This window comes from Sinohyriopsis cumingii, chromosome 12, assembly GCF_028554795.1.
Source record: "Sinohyriopsis cumingii isolate HCF-2022 chromosome 12, ASM2855479v2, whole genome shotgun sequence".
Lineage (NCBI taxonomy): Eukaryota > Metazoa > Mollusca > Bivalvia > Unionida > Unionidae > Sinohyriopsis > Sinohyriopsis cumingii.
In genome coordinates this window covers 18819586-18838629 of record NC_142972.1, presented here as the reverse complement: position 1 = coordinate 18838629, position 19044 = coordinate 18819586, and the positions used below count along the sequence as shown (strand labels likewise).

Sequence of the window (19044 nt, the reverse complement as noted above, 5' to 3'; positions counted from 1 at the left end):
AATATACCCTTTCAAATAAATTTACTGTCAAACTATTGCCTAATGGATTATCCGACAGTTTTCTTCTTTATAAGGCAACCAATTATTGCCATATTCAGCAAGTTATAATGATGCAAAATCTGTACAAAATCAAAAGTATTGATACTGACAGAAAACCTGTTTTGTGGGGTGTGTGGTCAATTAAAATAACAGAAGAGTGCGAAAGCCAACAAGTTTTGTAAAATTCAATAAATAATATACTTGTCAAGAATAAAAACTGAAAATTTGAAAAGAACGTATTGTGAATTAAATATATCATAGTCCAAACGTTCTATCACTATTCCAAATGTATGATGTTCCAATTGAATTCCAGTGGTATTCCGAATAAGTTCCGGTATTGAATGAGTTGACGTCACTGTAGTATTATAATTGCTAATGTGAGTGTGATGATATGCTAACAGTCTTTAGACGTATCTCAGTAATATAATCGAGAATGTCCTCGTCTGAATTCGCTATAATTACCAAATAATGTTTGTGTCCAAGAATATTATCGAGAACTTTGTAATTCGAGTTATTACGAATTTGAATAAATAAATCCACCCCAACTGAACACAACAATAAGACTGATTTAGTTCCAGATGTTAAGGCAAGAATGAGTAATTCTTAAAGTAATAAAGAACATTATATTAAAAGCTAAGACTCGATCCCGGATGTATGTCAGTCTACTTTATAAAAACATCCAAAGTTGTCGACAAGTTTAATAATTTAAAAGTGCAGATCTGATGTCCTAGACACACGCCCACATACACATGTTTACCTGCACTGACATTAATCTGAAACTGTAATCCACACTCAGAGAAATATTAACTATATATATATATATATATATATATATATATATATATATATATATATATATATATATATATATATATATATATATATATATATATATATATATATATATAATGTCGTTTTTCATAATATATGTTACTGTTCAGGCACAACATGACTTTAGTTTTGGACAAAGTTAAGGACAACATTCAAATAATATATGTTTAATAGCCAAATGTAAGAGTAGTTTGACAAAAAATATGGGTTAGGGGGATGCTTTAGTTTGAAATGTACTTATGCTGTTGATTGCCAATGTTATGAAAGCAATTGCTTCAGATTGCTAAAGCTTTTGAATCACATTGTGTTCAATAACAAAAGACCCCTCTGCCAGTACGATTTGTGTCTAAATTCGTCAAATTCTGTTAAGCGTTTGTTCATTTTTTGTGGGGGTGGGATGGATTGTTGTTATTGCTGCTTTTTGTTGGGAGGGGGATTGGGAGTACAGATAAATGCTAACACCTGTAACGGCAGACATATTTTATCTGAACAGTATTAATTGTATCAATCTAAAAAGCGTTGAAACTAGGACACCTTGTGTCAAATTTGGTTAAATTTTGTTAAGCGTTTGTTTTGAAGAAGTTATTAAGGTTTTCCTAATTTTGTAACAACAGAGATAACTGATAGCAGATTCAAATCATTTGTGTCAGCTTAAAACGTCTTCATGAGCAAAAATGATTTCTGTCACATTTAGACAATATTTTGCATGATGTTTGAGATGTTGTTTCAAAAAGTTTACTATTTTGTAGTGACGGTCATAAATTTAGGAAAATCGACGCCAATTATACAATCGTCTACAATCGACACCAATTGTACAATCTTGATATGCTTAATATACACTTATTGTACATTTTGAAAGGTATAGTTATCATGATACTTTAAGTTCAGTTTGATAAAATTCATTTCCTTGCTTATACAGATATCCTTGAAAAATGTTCACACGTTTTGTAACCAAGGCTATTTTTAATGCCGATCGGCATCTTTTGTAGCAGTCTTAACGGTCTTTATGATAAACTGCTTTCTGCTAAATTTTATCCGTTTTCCTGCCTTCATTCAAGTATTTCAGCTGTACTGATCGCACACCGGTTTCGATTATGTTCTGGTTCTGTGTACGCTATCCGTTCTCAATCGCCCAACATATATTTCCGTGATCAGTCGCTTGTTATGGTCACTACCCCTAAACTGTTTGGAGAAAAGTCATGCATTAAACTTAGCATGTAGTTTCATCCAGACATCTAATTGACCTTAATGAATTCGTTGTTCCTCAAACTTGGCTTCGTTTTTCACTTTGATGCCAATTTTATGTCATTAATTTCAACATTGTCACCGAGACGGACATCATCAAAATCTTTGTCGCTACTCCTCCTGAATAGATGATAATATTGTTATGGATGTTTCTATAAAAGACTTGTTATGGTATGAATATGGTCATATATTAAATTCGTGACATTCAACATTACTGTCATAGGACCATCGAAGAAAGTTGTTTGTCCTTTTCTACTACATGAATGGTTGCTTCGACATGGGGTTTTTACTTAAAGACTGAGACCGCTCTGATGGCCTAAGTGGTTTGAGCATCCGCCTTGGATGCGGGAGGTCGCGAATACAAACCACTGGGGAGTCAAACCAAAGATGAATACATATGGCGACCATCGTGAAAATCCTGAAACTGATAGATTTCCATAACAGTTGGTGATAAGGACGTGGATATTTCCTACAATTGCTCTTACGTTAATGCATATGATCCTATCTGAACATACAGCCGATTTAACATCAACCAAATCAGCCATGGAAACCATGTTAAAAATCCTTTTCCTCCAGAAAGAATGGTTCTATAGACATTGTGTTTTTCACTTGCAGCATGCCACTATTCAAGAACCTCAGCCTTGCAGTATTTCCTTTAAATGGATTTCTCACACCTGAAAGATATATGTTCGTTTCCTTATGTGTTGTTGAGTGATGTTTCTCTCTAACAATAAACACATGAGATAAAATACGCTAACTTAACACGATAACATTGAAGGATAGAACTCAGTTGCGTTAAGGAATGATCAAAACATTTATGAGTTGCTCGAAGAATATTAGACTAGTGATAGACGGTTTGACTACTAGACGTGTATAAAACAACCGAATAAAACTTCAAATTTGGCAATTCTATCAGGGCAGCTAATACAAAATGTACATACCACAAAGACGGTAGACCAAGGTATCCTGACAACCGGATCAGAAAAGGTCGACGTACATTTTGAGGCAATTCAAAAAAACATATTCGCTTTTTCCGGCATTTACCAAAACTTTGCTTCGTTTGTTTGATAGATCTTTAAACCATCGTGTGTGTGTGTATATATATATATATATATATATATATATATATATATATATATATATATATATATATATATATATATATATATATACATATGGGACATCATATAAGTACTGATTCTGATGAGTAATATATATATATATATATATATATATATATATATATATATACATATACATACATACATACATACATACATACATACATATATATATATATATATATATATATATATATATATATATATATATATATATATATATATATATATATATATATATATATATATATATATATATATATATATATATATATATATATATATATATATGGGACATCATATAAGTACTGATTCTGATGAGTATATAATTTGTTTCCACGGAAAATGCAAGACATATACATTGTGAGGGCTCCTTTTGCGAGGGAAAAATAGTTCTTTCTATCATTTTTGAACCACTCCCACCACTATTCTGAGATCTATCACTGTAACTGACTTGTAATAACAGTCAAGTGCTCAGTCGCTCCTTTGTACTGTTTCTGTTCCTGTTTGTACTGTAACAAATATGAATACTCGATTCTTTCCTTATATACACCTTCTAGTGCGAGTAAATTTCACAATGTACCCGAAGTGACTGGTCTTACAACTCATTTTGCCTCGAATTGTCCTATTCGTTTGACCCAGCCCAGCCAGTGGGAAGTTACTGAATTCTTCTAGTGACGAGGCAATCATGTCAGACAATGAGACATTAATCCAAAAAAGCCATTGTCTTATTATTAAGATTGTTATTAGTAATTGTCAACACATACGTGAACATCTATGTATAGATCCTACTAAATATAGATCCTAAGTAATTTTCGCTCTGTACAGATTCAGTTCATGTAAGCAAAATCAAAGTAGAGTAATTCTGTATAATTTACAGCCATGAACATAAATTACAGACATTAAATGAATGTATGTATCAGGATTTTAAAAAATAATATAGATATGAAATACAGTGCTAGAAATGTGCCCACAAAGACCAAACTTCCATCTACTACTGTTTAGAGGAAAAGTCGTGGATTGATAATTGTTGCTGTCTATATTCCAGTTTACACCAAAATGTTGTTAGATCCATGTTTGTATATTTCACTTTACAAAAAATGTTGTCTACTCACTGCTGTTTGTGTTCAGATCACAGCCAGTGGCATACAGTTAGAGCAATGGCATACTATATAATGATGACTTGTAGAACGCATCCAGTTTAAACTTTATATCATGCGAATGAAGACGTTAACATTAGGTAAGTTTTAAGACGGAAAATCCCTTTAAAGAGCAGCCGCACAATAGGTGCTTTTGCTGAAAGACAATTTCAGACACCAATGCCGCTAGAATGACTGTAAGCGCTCATCATTTTGTATTCTGTAGCTTGAATGATATCCTTCCAGATAGGATCCTTATAGACCATCTTAATGGCGACAAAATCGATAATAGAATCTTACCTTGAAGTGATTACTCAGAATTAAAATTGCAAGAGTGGTAATGGTGTTGATATTAGTAATGTTGAAAAGTTCGTCATGTTTTAACAACAAACATGGCAACAGGGCAGCAAAAAATTTTTTTACCATTGATTTACAATCCTAGAAAAATGTACGTATAAAAATAATGACTCTATGTTATTGCTACAATGGTCGGCGTGAAACATTTTAATCACCTGTCCTTTTGGTTTGCTGCTTAGATCAGATTCAACTCTGTAAAAAGATCCGAGTTGCGTTTTGTTTGCTTATGAAGTGGTTATTGGCTAAGGTATTGACAATATCATCAAAAACACATTGTTTGTCATCGTACACAGAAAGTCCATCTTTTTGAGTGTTACGATATGCCGCACATGATTATTTGACCGGACCATTTCCTTGTCACATAACGTTTTTTCTCCAGCAGGTGCTCGTAGATAGTCACATGCATGATATAATTTTTATGGCTCTTTTATTGATGTTCTTCAAACGTTTTTTATGCTGTTACCAGCAAGTTTGAAACTATACATCTTTGACTAAAGACCAAAGAACTCTGATATTGAAATAATGGACGTTTCATCGTTTAACTTGAAAATAATCTTCTTCCTGCTAGAAAAATAGTATTTGGCATCACCAAGTAAAAAAGTAAAAGCAATGTTTAGCATACGTGCCTTCGTAGACATCATCAGTCTGGTAGCAAAAGGAACCCGTGTCGATTTAAAGCAGCTTGGACGTGTCAGTATACGTCGATTTGATGTAGCCATAATGAAAATCAGCAGATTTGAAAGTTCAGAATAGCAAAACCGCAATAGGTTATCATCAAATATCTTCTTTGCCAGATAGACGGGATCAGTCACTACTTTGCCTTGCCTCTCTTGCTTGTTGACTATTTCGAAGTTCATCCACTTTCCGCTATTTTCCAACGTCTTGCCAAACACGAGTTTCGTATTTCAACCGATCTCATAGCGAGTGTAATGTGACAATTCTGTGGGCATATTATGTCAGACAGTAAAAAGGCTGCTGATCCCAAGTGCGGACTTGAAATCAAAGAGAAGTGTTTGACATATTGTCTATATCAGGTCTTTGTATAAGACCCTATACTATGGCTTATTAAGCATAATGTAACAGATGAACTAATATTTCTGTGATCTCATTATGTATTTCAGCGCCGGCATGTTTACTGCCTGCTGGTAGCTTTAGACGAGCAACAGGCTCGGCAGACTTTTTGCCTTATTTTATTCCTTTGATTTTTCTTTGCTTTTTTTCCTTGTTTTTCTTTTCGGGTAGTCTTCTTAGTAGAAGAAGATGTAGTTGGCTTTGCAGCAGGTTGAAATGATGCTACCCGTTGAGATGATGCAGCAGGATGAGATGTTTCTTGCTGTATCTTTTGAGCACCTTGGAAAGACGGCGCTTGAAGACAATATGGCCTTGTCCATGTTTGGAGAACTGCTTGATAAAATACTAAGGGGCCAGTCAAAGATAATGATATATAAAAGCAAATTGAAAACTGCCTGTTTGACATGACGTCGCATATAGACCATATAAGACAAAGTGCGAGAAATCTTTGATCTAATGCATGACAGCTATAGGGGACTAAGAAGAGTTGCTTACAAAGAAGTTGATGCTTACTATCACGCTACCAGACAATACATATATGTGATAAAAATGTGTTTGCTGCAATACAGTTATTGATGATCGTAAAGACTCAATAATAAAAATGCTAGCAGCATTTGTCACAGCAGGAGATGGCTAAATCAGAAACAACAAACGAAATGTCTACAATCTTCGAACAATACAACACAACAAACAGCCGAAGCAGGATTTGCTGCAAGAAATGTGCCTACACTGCACTTTAATATTCTTAAAGCGATAGCAATATGATATAAAAATAAACCAGCTAATCTCATTGTATATGATGCGCGATATCATCGATTTTAACCATATAAGTGATGACTTGCCATAAAAAGACGGCGAAAAACTTACTGCATTATATGAGTACTCTCACAAGTGCGGCAACTGCTTCAAACGCTCCTGCAGACAACATAGTCGCATCTTGTTCTTTCTGACAACGCCTCCATTCACGTTCGCAGCCACTGGCACTGTTTCTGTTGGAAGTATGCTAAACCCGTTTACGCTGATTATTTCTGGCGTTGGAATAGAAACACAAAACTGGAACCAAACATTCAAAAACAGAAATGAAGATACCTTTATATCACATTTGTGAAAGTTGTCAGTCAGATCAAGGCTTGTATGCGCTGAACCACTTAATGCATTGATGGCTTATTCAAAGAACTTCGTGTCGTAGATAATATAGCAGATCTCAGTTCAGTAATGACTGTCATAAACGAAAGAGTGGATGCAAAAATATATCATTGCGAAAAGAGAAGACATTGGTGTCGACGTGGCATTCTATCAATATTTAAAGCCTGATTGTAAAAACAGCACCTCGCCACCAAGCATTCCAAATATATGATGGCACCATAGCTATTTTGGCATAGTGCTCATACTATTTTTCTTCTAAAGTCTAGGTGATGTTAATAGCGTCCCAAATTAGGTGATGTTAATAGCGTCCCAAATGCGTATTTAACAGTCATCGGCTTTTCTAGGTCATAACATTTAAGGTCTGGTAGAATGTAAATGCATTTTCCGTTTACACTAAAAAAAAAATTATTAGCATTTCATATTAGCGTGCCATCAAAGCCGTTTTAACAAAGTCGTACAGATTTGTCTTGCAACGAAACTTGTATTTGAGCTCAAAATCCTTTTTTTCATCTATTACTACTACTACTATTACTACTGCTATTGCTGCTGCTACTGAAGCTTAAAATAATAATAATAATAATAATAATTATTATTATTATTATTATTATTATTATTATTATTATTATTATTGTAAAATGATGAAAGACCTATCTGCCGCGTAGTCCTCAGTGTATTATATATGCTTAATGACATATGATGCCTTCTTTCCAAAATATTTGCCCAGGTGAGAAAAGCGTGAACCGTACTTAATATAGATTCAATTAACCATTTTATGACTTGTGAGATCGTATCGGCGTAACGTTTAACAAAACCTAACCAAGTTATTGTAGTAGTGATAAACACACACAGAAGAGGTAGGCTAGTGTATTGATAGACGTAATCAGTTGTTCGTGTTAAATATATCTGCGTATGTTTACGAAGTTAGTTGAGAGAATGATAGTTGTGTGCGCATCCAGATATTTTAGCAGTCTGAATAGTTTGCCCAGGAAGGAACTCCTTTCTCCTGCGTGGATACAGTAATCGGGAACATTACTGAAGGTAGGTTGTGTGATCTATTTTACATACGCTTGCAGTAGTTTGTCAAGTAGAGAACACTGCGTGCATAGAGAAATCGGGAACATTGCTGAAACTAGCTGTGTGATGTATTTTCTTGCAATAGAAATTGTTTTTTTTTACTGGATAGTAATTGTGCAATAGGTTCATGTATGCCAATTTTAATTACAATTTCGACAACCAAAAAGCAAATAACCATTGCAAGTGTCTGCTGGCAGGAATTAACCCAGGACAGCAGAGGTTAGAAAGAAAGTGCATTATGTGTGACTGCGATTTTTATGTCCCGTTTTCACAGACTTAAAACTTTTCAACTTTAATTTCATCATCTTTTTTTAATGGGGGGGGGGGGGATTCCGTAATATTCTGATGCTGACATCCATTATCACAGCAGTAAAAAATAAATAAATTATTTTTAAAAATTACCTGCATAAAGTTATGTTTAGATTGTTTAAATATACAGAACAGTAGCTAATACTATAGAGCGCAGCGGTAACAGACTCAAGTTGTCCCCGCGGTCCTCGATTACATCCTAATGACCAGTGTTGTATGGTTAGTGGTTAAATGTCGCCTTGGCCAATTTCTCTAGCCGTTCCGACCAAGGACGGGTCTTTCTAACATTATGCGAGCACTTGCAATAAGTTATAATAAGATAATTTACATCTAGGTATTATTGTAAAATCTATTACTCATTCGACCGAGATAATGCGCCGGCAGATCTGGGTCTGTGCAGTTTGTAAAGTGTAATCTGTAAAACAATCAAGATGACCCCGACCCGCAGGACATTATTACGGCAGGTCAGCATCTTTGTTGTTTGCTGTTTGACTCGACTTAGAAGCGCGTATATACGGTACTTACACAGCGCTCTAATCATACTATTAAAGGCCCTTAATTTTACAAGACAAGACAAATTCTTTATTACACTCAGGTTAAAATACGCAACATATGAGGACAATACTATCTCATTTTTCATGCGTGTACATCAGACATGGGCGATTTTTTGTTCTCACAGTAAATGTAATACAACTCAGATTATCAGCATTATTACATTATTACATTATTACATTATTACAGTCATTACATCAATGGAATAAGATCACGTTGAAAATTTATTACATGGATATAGGTATATTTGGGAAGACAGGCTGTAAACCACTAAACTAATCTCTAGCAAATACCTTACAATGGTGAATCTACATTATTTTTCTCTTCCTCCATCATTTTTTAAAAAAATGAATAAATTAAAAAAAAAAACACAAAGAAAAACGGTAGAGCAATAACACATCGAATAAAGTTGGTTTGAAACTAACGAAAATTTGATAAATTAATATCAATCATTTTAGACAGATTTCTTAAAATACCAAGTATCTCAGAACACAATAATTCTTTAAACTTTGGTACATTTCTCGTATAGAAGTGCTTGGGTAGTAATTGATTTCTTTGCTCTCTGAAATAGCTACATTTCAAGTAAATATTGACAAATTTCAGTATCCATAAATCTGTATGAAATAGTATATCAGTTATCCTGAGTTTGAAACTGAGATGAGCACATTGGGAAAGAAAGAGTCCTTCATTGCATCGAATAAGATTATCTCTCCAGAAAGATGAAGAAAAAAAAAAAAACAGGCAACGGCGTAATGCAACACGACAGTATCATCATGTTATTGGTGTGATAAAAATAAACGGAAGAAATTCAAAGATGTCAGCTATTATTGACCCTCAATGGACAATAAGCAACCATTCAGTTCAGGTCTCGGTTGCCAATGATAATTCACGAAACGCCAGCCCTCCGCTCCGTAATATCTGGGTTCCTGTTGGCATGTCATCTTTTGCAACACTCACTGTTTATCTTTACTTCCACAAGCATGATTATTTATTAGCTAATTCGCTTATTTTTAAATATAATTAATCAGTTTGTATGGATATATGCTACTGGAGCAAACGTACCAGCCCTTCATTCATACACTCGTTTATTTATCCATTTTGTCTTTCTATCTTTCTTAACTCTGCCTTTATTTCAATCTTTCCTTCTACCTTTTTCTTCCTTTTTTTTCACTCTTTCTGACATCAGTTTTGATTGTTTAACGTTTTACAACAGTTTCGCTTGTTCTTAAGATATAATACTTCTTTTATGCCAATTGAATTTGAAATAGTACATAAAACAATCTAGAAGTTTGCAAATTGTTCTTTAGTATTATGTAAATAAGATAACCTCAGAGTGTTTTTAACTTTAAATTTTGTCCGCCTGGAATGCAAAGTGGGGGGAGGGTCAAAGATAATGACCACAAAGTATTAATCTATATGCGTATTTTGGCACACCAATAAGAAATGCTCCAATTTATGTATGCCAAAAACTAAAATTGGACATCGTATAAAATAAATGTGGTTTAACAAGAGCTGATTCTGACCTAAAACTAGTCTTTTGTTCATAACCTTCACATTACAATATGTCCAATATACACACAACGGTCATGATTGGCAATAGAATTATCAATTATAATTATATATCCTATCTTAATGAAAACAACAGGTGACTGATTCTAGACATTCTTAGTGCACTGATAAACTGCAGCTCTCAATTAATCTTTGTCTTTAATAACACACATTTCAAGGAAACGTAAAAAAAATAAGGACAGTAGTACGTGCCTACGGTTTCGCTTTCCTCCAATATCTTTAATACTCACATATGAAAGCCGAATAAATGCCTGACATAATTTGCTCACACCCGTGTGAATAAAAATATGGTAAGACTTGTACGGAATATCCGTTAATAAGCTGGTGTCTCGTGTCGATTTCATAACGGAAAACAATATTTAGAAAATAATTTATTTAAATTTAAAATCTAATTAAAACTATTAAAGTTAATTTAGAACAAGTTGCACACATAACATAAAAATTGAATACAAATTGGATAAAATATTGAAAAAGCTCTAGGTATGCTTTACAAAAAAAAACAGCTATCCTAGTCTGGATTATATTATTATATACTCATTGTACATCCGTGTTCAATCTAGTCAATTTTCCACCTCGAATTTAAGTCTGCTACTTCAGTTTAAGCTTTGAAGCGGAGTGTGTACCAAAACATGCGGTGGATGGATTATGGATGGTGGGTGTATAAGATGAGAGCGGTTGAGCTAGGTAGTTCAATTCGTACGATAAGCATAAGGCCGATTTTAGCCGGCTTGACGAATGCGACTTGCTTACATCAATTGTACTTAAACATTGAAACTGCAGGTGGCCTGTAAATGCATTTCTGTTTCTGTTAACAAATTCCTTTGCAATTTTGTTAATGTTTGGTATATAACTTATGTATGTAGCAAATGATAAAGTAAGAGTAACAGTTACTCGCGATTATCTGTGTGCAAACTTTCGCTGAAGTGTTTGAATCCCAGAGCTTCGACGCGAGCTCAAACTCTTCCTTTTTCCAACGTAAACATTTGCACACAGCAAAACGTGTATGACCCCTATTTTATTTTGCCACAAATCTCTCTTGATGATTTATTTTTTTAAAAAAACATTAAGATGTGCTACCATAGAAATCCATGGATTTTCTTAAAGAATGCGGGTTATATTCAACGTTTTTACCTTTTCTAAGCACTTTATCTTTTTACTATATTCTTTCTTTTAATATCATTTTAAGAGTTGTTAGATCATCTAAACTTTGTGAAATTTATCTTGAAGGACTGCATGTTTGATTTTATAATGAAGGGTTTATATTTCTAAACAATGTAGCAATTTTTACTCCCGTACTTTTACTTAGCACCATATAGCCAGGATGGTAGTGATGTGCCATACATACATAGGCATTGTGGGATGTACTTATAGGTAAGAATCATGTAGCAACATATTCTTTAAAACGGATGAAAGGAAACATTAGTTAGCTTTACTAATACGATAGTTTGGGGGTCTTTTTTTTGGGGGGGGGGGTAATCTTCTCCACCTCAGACGGTTACTTGATAAAGAGAAGTAATGTTCAGAATATCGGGGATGGCAGTGAGTGTGGGTGAACACTTGTCCATATTCATTTTAGATGGTATGTTCTTCTCTTGATTTATTTATGTCGCCAAACATTATACGTTGATGTTTCATGTTTCTCTTGTAATTACACCAGAATAACATTTACCATATTAACAAGTGAGCACCTTTGCACACGCTTCATTCAATAAATAAATTGAATATTAGGGTGCAAACAGGAACTTTTGATACACTTTTGTATACGTCCCTGGGTACAGTGAATACATACGGAGTGATCCAAGGTTTGAGAGTTGATCTTTGTGTCAACATTATGTTGAATTATATCGTATCATAAAAATGGGGTACTATAAAGACTCTCGATGATCCAAGGTTGAGTGTTGATCTTTGGGTCAACGTTACGTAGATATTATAACATAAAATGTACTTGATATTAGGGTACAAGCATGGACTTCGTATACCTGAATGTATAATACCCGATGTGCAATGAATCAACATTATGAGAGATCCTAGGTTGAGAGTTGATCATTGTGTCAGTGTCATGTAGATATTATAACATGTCCTTAATATTAGTGTACAACCAATGGATTCTTATTTGCTTTTATGTAAAAGCCCCTGGGTACAATGAATCAACACGTGGATTATTTCATGATTTGAGAGTTGATCTTTGTGTAAGCATGGTTTAAATATTATATTGTATCATTGTTGATAGAGTAAAATCAAGGATTCATACGCTTTAATGTAGAAGCCCCTGGGTAAAATATATCAACACGTGGATTGATCTAATGTCTGAGAGTTGATCTTTGTACCAACATTATGCAGATGCTATATCATGTCATTAATATTAGGGTATAAACAAGGACTTCTTTAAAACTTAGGCGTAAGTCCCTATGTGTAAGACCCTTGGTGATTCAAGGTTTGAAAGTTAATCTTTGTATCAACATATTGATATTATAGCAGATCATCAACATTGCGGTACAAGCATGGACTTCTCATACGCTTATGCTTAAGTCTCTTGGTACAATGAACCAACACATTGAGTGATTCAAAGTTTGAAAGCTGATCTTTGCATCTACCACATGTAGATACCATAACTTGTCAGGGTATAAACAGAAACTTTTTATAAGCCCTCATGTGCAAATCCCTTGGTACAATGAATCAACGCTCTGAGTGACTCGAGGTCTGAGAGCTGATCTTTTCATTAACACCAATACGTAGATATCATAACATGTCGTTGATATTAGGGTACATTACACTTATGTTTAACTCCATTAGTACAGTGAAGCAGCACTCAAAATCATCAAAGTTGTTTTAAAACAAATTTATATCTGACACAATAGGAGTGGGATGAAGTCTTATTTGGTTGTTGTTGTTGTTGTAGGGTTTAAAGCCATTTTCAGCACAAGATAGGCTATACATGGCAGCCAGTATAAATGATAGAGGAAGAACCCGGGAAATCCCCGGAAAGAACCACCGACCCACGAGCAGCTACTGGCAATCTTTCTCACAGACCCACATTGGCCGAATCCGAGACTAAAAACCACGAAGACAGAGGTGATATGGCAGTGATCCGTAACGGTGAGCGCTTTAGACCACTGGGCCACTCGTGGCCCCGTGGGGGGTGGGGTGATCATTGCAAAGAAAATGGTCACAAGGCTAACCTATATTCAGATTTTCGTAAAGATTCGATAAATGTCCCATAAAATATACAACAAGGACTAAATTGAACCCCCTGTTAAAAAAATTAACTTATTAAAAAAGATATAAATCTGGGCAAACTCCAGTTTCTCCATATCAGTCACTCAGAACTTTGACATTACTATATATCTAATCAAGACATAAAGGTCATGATTGGCCATATAATTGTGTAAACGGGGGGAGAATTGTCCCTCCAAAATTTGGTTTTCGTTATCTAGGGGTTGACCGCCCTCGATGTTATTGCCCGGTTCGAGTAAATATAAATATAAGTGGTGAAACTTATAGGTGAAATAGATAGAGATCTGAGCAGGTATATAGAACAAACTAACACGACCCCCCGTACATGTAAACAAACAATTTAATCAATCACATACAAACACTGTGAAAATTCATTACATCAGGAATGTACTCTGCTTTTAGAAATTTAATTTTCACCAAAATACAAAGAAAACGCAAATAGATTTAAATACAATAGCCGATCTGTTTACTGATAGATTTAGTTCATCATAGGATCGAGTGAACAATCGAAGTCAACGTCTTGTACGATTTCATAACCTGCTCGTCCCCAGTCTGTTTTGCTTCTTCGGTAGCTGTTCAGACCCTTGGTTCTCAGGATGATACTTTCCACCATCCGTCTGAGGATGATACTTTCCACCATCCGTCTCAGGATGATACTTTCCACCATCCGTCTCAGGATGATACTTTCCACCATCCGTCTCAGGATGATACTTTCCACCATCCGTCTCAGGATGATACTTTCCACCATCCGTCTCAGGATGATACTTTCCACCATCCGTCTCAGGATGATACTTTCCACCATCCGTCTCAGGATGATACTTTCCACCATCCGTCTCAGGATGATACTTTCCACCATCCGTCTCAGGATGATACTTTCCACCATCCGTCTCAGGATGATACTTTCCACCATCCGTCTCAGGATGATACTTTCCACCATCCGTCTCAGGATGATACTTTCCACCATCCGTCTCAGGATGATACTTTCCACCATCCGTCTCAGGATGATACTTTCCACCATCCGTCTCAGGATGATACTTTCCACCATCCGTCTCAGGATGATACTTTCCACCATCCGTCTCAGGATACTCTCACAATACGTTTCAGAAATTAATACGTCACAGGATTGCGTCACAGGATTATACGTCTCACTGCACTTCTCTCTATACTTCTCAGTATACGTCTCAGAATAACATCACATCATAAGTCCCAGCATATTGCGTCTCAGGATAATACGTCTCATACGTCTCAGGAGCTATTTTCTCCCTTTTAAATAAATATAAATAGAGACAACCTAAATTTCCCGTTATTTATGAAACAGTTAATTCTTCATTATTCTCCCTCGTTATCAGATTTCACTATCAGTGCTAAGCAGATGCTAAGGCTATCAATCGACTCCACATGTCCTATAATGACCCTAGTTAGTCAAATGGCTAATTCGTTATGCCTTGACCTTACACATTAACACATACGCAAGGCCTGGGGTTCTAAGCCAGCCTCAATTTACACAGCGAATAAATAGGATACATCACATCAATCAATTACTAGATCATTTCAGTCAATACACACTTATTCTTAATCATACGTGAAATCTTCTAAATTCGGCGAATTCACATGGATTCTCGTAATCATATTAACTAATGTAATGTATTAAATTCTTAGAACATAATTCTTATGCAAACAAGACGAAAAATTCAAACAATTCGTCAAACTTATCTAAAGAAGACTAATGTACGACTTCCTTTGTATAAACTCAACACATTTATACTTCATAAAGCAAATTATTACACGAATGTAGAAAAAAGATTCATGCAGATACAAGTAAATAACTTCAGCAAAGCATTATATATGGCATCAACAAATTACATGGAATTGTCACACTACCTTTGCTTTCAACGTTCCTCCCTCTAATCGGCAAATTAGTTCGTCGGTTCCTTTCGACAATAGTCCCCTTTTGGACAGTTCCTTTTTACGAGAATTTCTTGCAAATCCTCGGAGTCCTACTTTGGTTTTTCACGTAGAAAAGCTTAGACTGATTAGAATTTCGATGTGACTATTTTAAAAGCTAGAAAATTTTGTGTGGAAACACGCCCCTTATTTAATGTAACCAATCAGAATCAAATATCTCTGCCGCCTTTTTTCAGAGGCGCCAAAGTCAGGGTCAGCTTGACCTGGTAGTTTGAATAACAGAGTTTCTGCGTTCTCTCAATTGTGACAACTTTACCATGAAAATGAAGTTTTCCTTGTCCTTAATAGTCCGCCTGGCTGCTGTATAGACAAATGATTAACTAGGAACGAAATTCTCCCTCTAAAGGACATTACCGTACATGGTGGTATGGCGATATGATACGCGTTTGTCTCCATAAATCTAATTAATGGTTCTCTGGTCTCAACTAATATATTCTTGTTAGATAGACATAAAATTTGCCACTTCACAAATTGTCATTACAATTATCAATCCTGTCTTGATGAAAACAACATGTGACTAGTTCCAGATGTTCTTTTGTGCAAAGGTATATTATAATTTCAATTATTGTTTATCTCTCTTCATCTTCAGATGTTACTTAGGCGTAAGTCCCTATCGAAAGATTAATTCGGATTAGCGATATAGAGTATATTACTATAATTTATTATCATATCATCTCAATTTCAGTCTTTTGTTTGATAAAAATGAGAAATGTTTAAAAGCTTTCAGGTGTTGGTGAGTGTAGGTAACACTGATCATATCCGTTTCGGACAGTACAAATTTTGCTTTTAAAGCCTGTTTTTGTCGTCAAACATTCCTTGTTGATATTTGATACTCCTATTGTAATTTGATATCGCATTATACAGGTACGACATTTTGACACTATCCAGGCATTAGCACTCTTTAAAATATATCATTAATTGCACCGTACAATCAGGATTTTATTATACATGTATGTATAACAGCGATTTTTATGTCAACGTCATGTAGATACTCAGTGCCGGGGAAAATAAAACAAAGTTTCCTTCCATAGCGACCCAACGCAAGGTATTTTTCAAAGGACAAAAAAAAAGAACAAACGCACACAAACGCGCGCGCGCGTAGAACAAATGTTTAGATATGTTTGTAATGGGTCGATTTCTATCCATGTACTTATTTCTTCTGTTATTATGCACTTTTCCTTTACTTTATACCACTTCATTATTCTGCATAGATTTGCTTTGCTGTACCTAAATGTGCATATTTATTGGGTGTGTGGGTGGATTGGTGGTGGTGGTGGTGGTGTGTGTGTGTGTGTGTGTGTGTGTGTTCCATCCCTCACTGAGCCAGGATATATTTTGTGAATCACTTGTTAAACATTGTAACCGCGCATATTCAACGTGAAGAAAATTACTGAAAGTGACTCTATACTGACAGATGCCCAGCCTTCTTTCGTATATTACATTTATATTTTTACATTATTATTCTGAATATTTACATGTTTGAAAATATATAGAGGATATCGACGTCATTTTCAGTAGATACAAGAAAATATTTCACGACTGAAGTGGGAAATATCGCATTGTCACGAATGGTGAAGCCACGATCGACAATACAAAATGTTCTCACTTCGTCTGTGACACATTTTCTTAGATTACTTTAAGGAAAACGTAGACTTTATTTTCATTATACATGTATATTTTTCAGGTAAAAACCATCGATTTATATGGATTTTTTTTTTATCTATTCCGTGTCAATGCGATTAACGGCTGCATGACTGCTGCATGACTACATAGATAAAAAGAAGATCCTAAATATTGCAATAAATTTTAGGAGAGCAACTTTTGACAAATTCAGATCATAAATACAACGCTTTCAAATGTGCATTTTGGTAAACGTAATGACTGTTTTATAGCAATAATTTTATATTTTTGCTCACACATCTCTTCTGCGGATTGATACAGTGAACATCCTTGTGTTGAGGATACTGTAGAAGCATCACATTATATCCATAAACATGCTCAAAGATATCATCGTAGTGACATAGTCGCGGTAGCTCTTTTGGTCGAGTGTTGGATTCGTAATCCAAGGATCGCGGGATCGATAGTCGCCCAGGACATCCCGGGTTGGCTGTTTCGGTATGTCCTTGTGAAAGATACTTATCACCCACTTCCATAGTATGATATAGCCAATAATATGTTTACAAATGCCGTTGAAACAAACAACAACAAAACAAAAATCATCGTAGTGGGCTGAGTCACACACAACTTAAAATGAAGTACAACATAAAGTGAGTGAAAAAATAGCACAGTAATTTATCAAGTCTGACAGAACAAGAAAACTGTTCTGGGAATACAGATGGCCTACTACGTAAAACTAACCAATGTGATAATTATTTAAAAAAGGCATAGTTTCTTCGACAATTTGTCGGAAAAGAATCACTGTGCGAGTAACATGTCCAAGGGGCGGGGAAGACATGGGCAGTCAAATGGAGCCGCGGGGGTAATGTCTCCAAGGGTAACATCTCCTTTTTCTCTATTATATTTTTATTTTTTATTTGTTGCTTTTCTTCATATTCCATCAAATCGAGACATGATTGATATAGACTGCACAATCTTTTATAAAGTTAACTATAATTTTTGGGGTCATATCCAGGGTCAAAACGTCAGTATAACCTATTATTATAAGCTCATTTTTTTCTCCGTTAACTTTTCAATGTCAGAATCGTTCAGTATTTTACGATACTGAACTCGTGCGCAACTTCATATTGCACTCATACAGGAACTACTTTTAATTGTAAACAAACAAAAAAAGGCCAGCACTTTTTGTAAACAAATCGTGTACACTCACACAGTAGGCGGTTTACGTCTTGGTTGATTACATTTGTTTCTGAATGAACTAAAGCAGATGTTTCGTGGACTGCCACATACCAGCTGCTTTGCTATATTCCGCGTTAACTTTCTTAATGCAATGTTTCGGATTTAGGCAGGAGATGCCAGATTTCATACAATTGCTGGGTACCTACAAACAGCATAAAAGTGACAAGGCATAAACCGTCTTCGTTAGCTGGTAATAAGAATGGCAAAAAATATACTTACAGTTTACGTCATGAATTTGCTTTCTTCGTTATGAGCCATGTCATTGTACTGTAATTTCGACTATATTCCAAGTGCAATTACATCCTCCTTACTGCACTCAAAATGAATTAAACATTAAATTCCATAGCATAGTTTTGATACTTGCAGTTGAAAGACTTCATATTTTCCCTCATTATGATTTCAAATATTCAATGACAGAACAGAAACCCATTTGCAGATGTCAACACGCTTCTCCCTCGCTACTTCTGTCCGATGTATTTCATGTAGAATTTGCAAAGATGAATCCAGTCCATTATCACAAAGTTTTGTAGAATCGA

The 19044-nt window shown here is 35.1% G+C and overlaps 1 protein-coding gene across 1 annotated transcript in view; it reads left to right on the top strand.

The window, feature by feature from the left end:
- The first annotated feature begins 7873 nt into the window (after positions 1-7873).
- Positions 7874-19044, top strand: part of LOC149786048 (uncharacterized) — a 370709-nt gene continuing 359538 nt past the window's right edge. Inside the window, exon 1 of the mRNA XM_089978110.1 lies at positions 7874-7987. The gene's annotated coding sequence lies outside the window, so the exon portion shown is untranslated. The remainder of the gene's footprint in view (positions 7988-19044) is intronic.